Here is a 10,219-nt window from a genome sequence, read left to right as displayed (position 1 = left end):
TAGCGAGAGCTATGGGCCTCAAATAAGATCAACTGAATCAGGTCACCAACACGAGGAATGCATACGCGTCCTCTAATCCTCAGAATTCCCTCAGAATCAATCATGGCCTCCTTGGCCTCACCTCTCGACACCCTATCTCGGATCTTGCTCAACTGAGAATCCTCAAACTGATGAGCCTTGATCCTATCCAATAACGATAATCTCGCCTCTATACAAGCCAAAATCCTCTCTGGGGTCGAGATGTCGAGACGGACGAAACTGTTGGACAGAGTCTGAACCTCCATGGCCAACGGACGCTAAAAAATAATCAATCGAGCTAAACTCTCCATACTCACTGCCTTGCGACTCAAGGCATCAACCACCATATTGGCTTTACCACGGTGATACAAAATAGAGATGTCATAATCCTTCAGGAGCTCCATCCATCGGCGCTGCCTCGAATTAAGATCTCTCTGGGTAAACACATGCTGAAGGCTACGGTGATCGGTAAAAACCTCACAATGGACACCGCACAAGTAATGCCTCAAAAGCTTCAAGGCGAATACTACGACCAACAACTCCAAATCATGGGTAGGGTAGTTCTTATCGTGAACTTTCAATTGATGTGAAGCATAAGCTATCACTCTACCCTCCTGCATCAACACCGTACCCAAATCCATACAGGAAGCATTACAATAGACCATGAAGTCCTTGCCCTCCACATGTAAGGCTAGGATCGAGGCTGTGGTCAAAAGAAGCTTGAGCTTTTGAAAGCTGTCCTCACAATCATCCGTCCACTGGAAAAGAACGTCCTTTTGAGTCAAACTGGTCAAGGACGAAGCAATGGCAGCAAAACCCTTCACAAAATGGCAGTAATAACTGGCCAAACCCACAAAACTACGAATCTCGGTAACAGTAGTGGGCCTCGCCCAACCCTTCACAGTCTCGATCTTCTGTGGATCAAATATAATCCCCTCCTTGGACACCACATGGCCCAAGAATACTACAGACTCTAACCAGAACTCACACTTAGAAAATTTGGCAAATAAACTATGTTTCTTCAATAACCCAAGGACGGTATGAAGATGGCTCTCATGCTCCACTCTACTCTTGGAATACACCAAGATGTCATCAATAAACACAATCACAAAAGAATCAAGGAACGGCCTAAAGATTCCATTCATCAAGGTCATAAATGCAGCTGGGGCATTAGTAAGCCCGAAAGACATCACTAGAAACTCATAGTGGCCATATCTCGTCCGAGATTCTGTCTTCGGAATATCCTCCGCCCTAATCTTCAACTGATGATAGCCAGAACACAAATCAATCCTAGAAAACACCGAGACACCCTGAAACTGGTCAAATAGATTATCAATACGAGGCATAGGGAAATTGTTCTGGATAGTGACTTTGTTCAATTGGCGGTAATCAATGCACATCCTTATGGTCCCATCTTTCTTCTTCACAAATAACACTGGAGCACCCTAAGGGGAGACACTCGGTCTAATGAACCCCTTGCTCAATAAATCTTGCAATTGTTCCTTAAGTTCTCTCAACTCGGCAGGTGCCATTTGATATGGTGGGATGAAAATAGGGCGAGTACCCAAGTCTACGTCGATACAGAAATCAATGTCAAGATCGGTGGCATACCCGACAAATCTGACGGAAATACCTCCGCGAACTCGCTCACAATAGGAATAGACTCAAGGGAGTGGAGATGCAATAGTCGTATCACGAATATGCGCCAAATACGCTAAACACCCCTTACTTACTAAATTCTTCGCCCGAAGGAAGGAAATAAGCTTCTTCGAAGCGGGACTAGGAGTACCTCTACACTCAAGCCTAGGGATGCCCAACATGGCTAAAGTAACTGTCTTTGCGTGACAGTCCAAGATCGCATGATAAGGAGAAAGCCAGGACATACCCAATATAATATCAAAGTCCACCATATCCAGAATCATTAAATCTACCCAGGTATCATACCCCATAAAAGTAACTAAACAAGACCGGTAGACTCGATCAACAATCACAGAATCTCCGACTAGAGTAGACACCTGAATAGGTATATCTATGCTATCACGGGGTAAATCCCAACCAATGGCATGAAATGCAGATACATACAAATAAGTGGATCCAGGATCAAATAACATAGATACTGCGCTATGACGGACTGAAATGGTACCTGAGATCACAGCATCTGAGGCCTCTGCCTCGAGCCTACCAGGAAATGAGTAACAATGGGCTCCACCACGCCTAGCCTGGGATCCCCCTCTCGAACTTTGAGTACCACCTCTAGCTGGCTAGGACCCACCTCTAGAACCATGGGAAGTACCGCGGCCTAACTGAGCACCGCCTCTCTGAGAAGTCCCTCCTCAACCACCGGATGATACAGGAGTCCTCGGCTGCTGATAATCTCGCCTAGGTTGGGGACATCTCTTGGAAATATGCCCAACCTTTCCACAAGAGAAATAGGTAAGGGGAGTCGAATGCTGAAACACAGAAACTGAAGACCCAGATAAAGCAGTCATGTCCACTGGTCTAGAGAACGAGCTCTCAGGAGCTCTCTGTCTAGGTGGCTCACTAGAGGAAGCTGATAATGCCGAGTGTACAGGATGACTGGAATAGGGCTAAGGTGGCCTCAAAAACTGACCGGCGCCTCTCGTACCAGAACCCCCAAAGTTGCCAGTCTGACGTGGCCTCTTGTCACCACCACTAAAAGCACGGGCCTTGGAACCCTCAACCATCGAAGCATGCTCAATAATGGACTGGAAGGAAGCCCCCATAGACTCCATCTGAAGGCAAGGAATCTATAAAGAGCCCACTAGTCCTCCAACAAAGCGTCTGATCCTATCAGCCTCGGTAGGAATCAACGGAGTAGAGTATCGGGCCAAATAGAGGAAACGGGTCACATAAGACTCTAATGACATGCCCTTTTGCTCAAGGTGTAGAAAATGCTCCCTACAAGCCTCTCTCAAAGACTAGGGCACATACTTCTCAAGGAAGGCCCGGTAGAACTGAGTCCAAGTTAACGGAGGAGAACCCTCAGGTCGGCACGACACGAAATACCTCCACCATGTCTTCGCGTCGCCGCGAAATTGGTAGGACACATAATCAACGCCGTGGGTCTCCACTATCCAATACAAAGGCAGCAACTCGTGCATATCAAGAATAAACTCATAGGCAACCTCAAACCAAGTACCACAAAACCTAGGCGGCTCGAACTTCCTGAACCTCCTCACCAGATCCTGATCAGTGGCAGTCATAACGACGCCCTCCATGGGCCTAATATCCTCCCCAGGAGCGGTTATAGCATCAATGCGAGGAGGCATAGCTGCAGCGGGATGTGCTACCCGCGTGGGTCCCTACTCAGGGGTCTATGCTCTAACCCTAGCTTGTGAACCCTCGCCCGGAGTAGTAACACCCGCGGCTGCCTGCTGGGCATCAAGATGAAGTAGGATCCTGGCCATAGTGTCATGCACGGCCTGGTCAAAAGTAACCTCAGGCTGTGTTGGTGTTGGGGTCACGCCATCCCCTATAGTCTGGTCTCCACCCGGCTGGTACTCGGGGTCAGGAGATGGAGACCTCTATTGTCGCTGGCCTAACGTCGGAGCTCTAACCCTGGCTGGGGTAGCACCGCGGCCTCTCGCTCTGCCGCGTCCTCTGACTGTAGCATGCCCTCGGCTACCAGTCGTAGCTGCGGGCTCCGGCACCTGACCTCGGGCCGTAGTTGCTCGAGTCTTTACCATCTGTGAGAGAAGAGATAAGAGTCAGATACCAATTTGGTCTTTCCAGATACCAATTTGAATAAAATAGCACGATGGAAAGAATGAAGATGAGATTTCCTAAATGTCCCATAGCCTCCCGCAGATAAGTACGGAGATCATCGTACCGATCCACAAGACTCTACTAGACACGCTCTTGTATTAAAGATCGAATAACCTAGGGCTCTGATACCAACTTGTCACGACCCATTTTAGCCTAGGTCATGCGGTCACCTACCATTCTCACCTCGGTAGGCGAACCCTTAACTCGATGTTTATAATCAATAAATATAATAAATAGCGGAAGAAGTAAATGACGTAAGTCTCACAATATAGTATAGTATAGATAAGTGCGGAAGTAAATGAATCCACCCAAGTATCTGGTCTGGTCATACAAGAGCATCTAAATCCGAATAACTCTGGTCTGAATAATAATACATAAAATGTCTCAAATCATGTCTTGAAAGAAAAGTAAGACATAAATAATAGAAGAGTCTTCGAGGTCAGCGGACGTCGTGCTCACCTTGGAAAGCTCAAGTAGAAGCTGAGGAGTTGATCAGCCACGAGTCAGAGAAGTATATTCGGCCTGATACTCTACATTCATAAAAGAATGCAGCAAGTGCAGGTCAGTACAAATAACAGTACTACCAGGCATCATAGGACGACCAGGCATAATTAACACAATTCAGAAAATAACGCAGATAAACAAGTAGAATAATCACGCATGAAATAATATAATCGTAACCGAGTATCCATCAACACCTATGTAAGTATCTTACCCCAACATAATAAGTCTGAGTATATAAAATCCTGGAACTATCAACACAATAAAATCAACCACACAATCCACCACAATACAGTCATTAAGACATCTCACACAAGTCATAATGCAATGCAATGCAATAATGGTATGAATGTGATGACATGCCGTGGTATGCAAATGAGATGTACACATGTACTCCGGACGGAAATATCGACGTCTCGGAAGCATAACCCAGTGTGACTCGCGAAGTCTGAGAGCCACCCGTCCCGAATTTTTGCCAAATAGACAGACGGGACCCTGGCTAATTGCTCACAGGCGGAGTCTCACTGGCACCACTCTGGGGGACTCGCGGAGCCCATGAACTACAATAGAATCTGGAATAACATCGGAATCGGCCATGCACAATGATGCCCGAATATAACCATCGGACGTTGGTCTTCTCACAATTACTCAAAAGAGTTGTCAAACATCAGTTTCATAATTCAACGATTCCGGAATTGAACCTCGGACAATGGCCTCCTCGCAATCACTCAAGTAAAAGCATTTAGTAAGTATCAGTTTCACATAAACAACGATTCCGGAATGGATCTTCGAACGCCGGCCTTTTTCACAATCATTCATGTAAAAGAGTTTATAAAATAGTTTCGCTCAATCAACGATACCGGATCATCACCGGATATCGGCCATGCATGATAATATGAGAGAATGCGTGCAATGCATATGTCAATCATCAACAAGTAAGCTCAATATCACAAGTACCTCAACGGGGTACGCCAACAATATATCACATCACAATACCAACAATAGGTATGCCAACATATATCAATAACTCAAGTACCAACAGTGGGTACGCCAATAATATATCAAAGTACAAATACCAACAGGATATGTCAATCCTATCCGAATCTGGACAACAAGCGACATTCGCTAGCTACCAACGACACATGGCATCAAGCCAACACAATTAAACAATCAAACACATATAACAGGGTGGCTAGTCCCAACACACATCAGGGCCCAACCTAAGGCAATATCCATTCCAACTTCACACCTGAAGGTTCACATGTTATCTCCGACATCATAATCTAAATATGTGATTCACTATACTAAGTCTCACCAAAAGTAAACCATAACCTACCTGGACTGCCGAACTACAACACCAACAAGTCACTCTATTGCCTTGCCCTTCCTCTGAAGCTCAGAACCAAAGTAGTCTAAGCCCAATCGAATTCTAAATAAGAAATCATGAATAATGATACTAATATTGCTATGATATCTATTAGGTCCAATTTAACCCTAGAAATTAGGGAAACGGGCCCACAAGGGCGAAATGGGAAATTCACGGGTAGAATACCAAACTAAATCCTAGGTAATCATAACCCAATCATTAATTGTAGATTTAGCTCAAGAATTATCCCCAAATCTGATTTCTAGTAAAACCCCCAAATTAGGTATGAACCCTAATTCCCCAAATCTAAAATTCAACGTTAAAAGTGGAAGATATAAGGTTACTAAGCTTAGATTTGTCACATTTTAGTATTAACATCATCAATTTTATCAATTATAACCCTAGGGAGGAGTCTCCCAAAACCCTTCTTCAAATTCTACTTCTAAGGATTGAAAAGGAAGGGATGATTCTAAGATGATAATGATTAAAGAGAAGTAAGTGATTAGGCAAAGCTTTACCTCCAAGAGATTCCTCAATTTATCCCCAAGAACAGCCTTCCCAAGCTCCAATATCGAGTTATGAAATAATGAGGGTCTAGGTCTTATTTTAAGACACATTTAATGAAATTCTCCAGCCCGTGACCGCCACAGCAAGGGGAGTGCTGCTACAGCGGCGTCGCTGCGGCGTCTGGGGCGCCGCTGGGGCGTCTGGGGCACCGCTGCAGCGGTGAGGCCCATTTTACCCATGACGGCCCCAGCGGTCACGACGGCCCCACGACGGTACCGGGCAGGCCCCGGTGCCGCCGCCGGGGCACCGCACACCGTAAATCCCTAATTTCTCTAAGTCTTCCATCGAATTTCTGGGTTATTCCCGAGGCTATCTGCTCCTAATCCGGCCACCTAAACCCATATAAAAATACGCTACTGACGCACTCATGGTCTCAAAACTTCCAACGGAGGTCTCGTTGACCGAGTCAACTACTGGTGCCTACTTCCCATTTCCCATCCAAAGTCCCGAAATGCACCAAAATGCATTGGGAACCGAACCAATCATACATGCAAGTTCTAAACAATCATTCGGACCTCTCGGAATTGACGAAACTTCGAAAAAGATCCGTTTGCCCAAAAGCCAACCTCGGTCAAAATGAGTCAATAAACGCTCGAAAGTGGCGAAAGTGGCTAAAGGACTATAACGACCAAACGGGTCGTTACAAGTTGGGATGTGGAGTGAAAACTTGGTGGAAAACAGATCTCACTGGCGAAGGGGCAACCGCTGCAGCAGAAAATTTTTCACCGCAGCGATGTCATGACCTATCCCCCCATGACTGGCACCCATACTAACTCCTAGTGGGTGAACCAATACGCTTAACCAGCTACTCATTCAAGTCCATTTTTACTTACTCAATTCATTCAGTTCACAATAAATTAAACGCAAGATTTAAATCAAAAGTAGCCATGCCATAAAATAATAATGTAAGAGAGGAAGTCCTAGCTATTAAAACCCTAAAATCTGAAAGTTACCGTACAAGGACTCTAATCCAAAACATGTCTAAGGAATCCTACTGTCTGAAATAAATAAACATCAATGTCTGGAATAAAAATAGACATTAAATAACGGAAGATCTTTAGGCGGCCTGGCACAGATAGAAGCTCACCCTCAATCTGTCAGCAAATGGCCTCAAGTTAAATATGAGGTCGAGTAGCAGTCTCTGGATCACAATCTGCACTCAAAAGAATGCATCAAGGTAGTATCAGTACAGACACTATGTACTGGTAGATATCATAGGCCGACTAAGATTAGTATCATGCGTGAATCATAAAATCAATAAAATAAACAGACCAGTCAACAACACATAATCAGATAGCCAACACCAAGTCAATCAATGATATTAACAAATCAATTCCACCAATGATATTATCAATCAAGTCAACGGAAGCAAGCAATGGAATAAACCTCGCCACAACGTTCTTACGTACTCAATCACTGATCACTCATGTACATACATGCTAATTGGTGTCTTTTCCCAATAGCTATGACCTGCAGGGGACCCATGGTGTCCATGTACCCTTGCTCTGGAATCTTACCTCGGATCACGAGCCTTTAACTTAGGGTATATGTATGTATGTATGTATATTGTCACATCACTTTTAATGAATGATTATCAAGTAGTACATCATTTTTATCAAGAAGATCATATTAACTTCTCACCACAATTGTAATGAAATTATAGATCACCACACATCGAATAACGACCTTTAGCCGATGTTATCACTCAATCAATAGCATATAGGAATTTCAACCACACATTATGCCCGAAGACTAGACATGCTTTCTCCTATCAATCTTCTAACACATATAATCAACTAATCAAAGTCTAACTCAAGTAAACCGTAACCTACCTCAACTACAGAGCTGGAACAATGGGAATCACTCCGCTATAGCCTTTCCCTTCCGTAATGCCTCGGAACGCTCAAAGTTTAGCAATTAAGATGCTAAATAAGTCACAATCACTCTAATCAACAATATCAATTCAATGAACACCCTTCCACTTTACCCTTTTCTAATGGGTGAATGCTTACTAGGTGTAAATCATCCTAACATTAGCCTTAGCAACCATATACTATCAATTCATAAGGTTATTCAATAGAGTTATCTCTTACAAGCAATTTCTATAGTCAAGCTGCCATATTTATGAAACCCTAAGTCTCAATTCACTTAGTTCATGTCTCCAACGGTTCAATTCTTGATTAGAAAGTGATAACCCAAGCCTTTAGATGATAATCTCACCATAATATTCATAACCCACCAACTATTAAAGGTCTATTAAGTTCTAGGGTTACTAGTCTCAATTCACCATTGTAGACCCATTAGAATTATGATAATCTTAGAGATGAATGAGTAATGAAGGAAGGAAGGGTTGAGACTTACCTCTCAAGAATATTCTTGCCCTAGCCTTAGAATTTCGCCCTAGGTGCTCCTTGGAAACTGTGTTGGAGTTTTATGAATAAAGAACTCGGCCTAAGTGTTTAAAAACACGGCTTACTGTCCCCGTCGACCGCTACAGCCGTCTCACTATAGCAGGAAAGGGCCCGTTGTAGCGGACCTCATCCACTTCCGCTGTGGTGAGCACGAACCCGCAATAGCACAAGCGCTACAGCGGTCCAAAGATCCGCCATAGTGGACACCCCCACCCCTTGGCGCTCGCGGCAATAAAGATCACGCCACTACAGGGGCCGCCCCGCCGTTAGCCGGTAACCGTTCGGGCCGCAACGGTGCCACTGAACCAGTGAGCTCGCTAATTTCACCAGTTTTCCACTCTACCACACAACACTTCATCTGAGGCCTCACAAACACAACTAAAACATGCACATTAATGTAAAAACACCATACAGACTTACTCGTGGCCTCAGAATCCCCAACGAAGGTCTAATTTCTTATGTCACCCCCCAATGAACTCAACACAACAAAAAAATAATCATAACAAGCCAAGTTTTCAGCTCTTAGACTTCTATTTTTGAGTTTCTATAAGCTCGTTCTACCCTTGGAAGGGTTCTATTTGGTAGGGTGATCCTAGATTTTCTACAATGACCGGGAGGAGGGAAAAGGTACCTGTCTCGTCGAAAAGGTACCTGTCTCATCGAAAAGATGAGGTACTTGCTACGCATATCCGATTCTGTTTCCCAAGTAGCTTCCTCAATTGGGTGATTCTTCCACCGAACTTTAACGAAGGCTATTTCCTTCGACCTCAACTTGCTAACTTCTCTATCTCAGATCGCAATAGGCTCTTCCTCATAAGTCAAGTTCTCATCTATTAAAACCGAATCCCAACGGATTATGTACGAACCATCGCCATGATACTTCTTCAACATCGAAACGTGAAATACCGGATGAACACCTGATAAGCCCGGAGGTAAAGCCAACTCATAAGCTACCTCCCCATACGCTTGAGAATCTAAAATGGCCCAATAAATCTCAGGCTAAGCTTGCCCCTCTTCCCAAACCTCATCACACCATTCATGGGTGAAATTTTCAACAGAACTTGTTCTCCTTCCATAAACTCAATATCTCGGACCTTTCGATCCGCATACTCTTTTTGCCTACTCTGTACTGCTAAAAGCTTAGCTTGAATCACCTTCACCTTCTCTAATGACTCTCTCAGAAGGTTCGTACTCCAAGGTCTCACCTCAAACGCATCGAACCAACCAATAGGAGACCTACACCTCCTCCCATACAAAGCCTCAAATGGATCCTTATCGATTCTCAAGCGGTAGCTATGGTTATATGTGAACTCTGTCAATGGTAAGAACTGATCCCAGTGACCACTAAAATCTATCACACAAGCCCGAAGCATATCCTCAAGAACCTGAATAGTCAGCTCGAAATGCCCGTTAGTCTAAGGCTGGAAAGTTGTACTAAGGTCCAACCTAGTACCCAATTCCAAATGCAGATGCTTCTAAAATCGAGATGTAAATGTCGTGCCCCTATCGAATACGATGGAAATAGGAACCCTATGTAGTTTAACAACCCCGTGAATGTAGATCTTGGCTA

This window comes from Lycium ferocissimum, chromosome 9 (assembly GCF_029784015.1).
Source record: "Lycium ferocissimum isolate CSIRO_LF1 chromosome 9, AGI_CSIRO_Lferr_CH_V1, whole genome shotgun sequence".
NCBI classification, from domain to species: Eukaryota; Viridiplantae; Streptophyta; class Magnoliopsida; order Solanales; family Solanaceae; genus Lycium; species Lycium ferocissimum.
The sequence above is the reverse complement of the archived record's forward strand: the minus strand, read 5'-3'. Positions refer to the sequence as shown.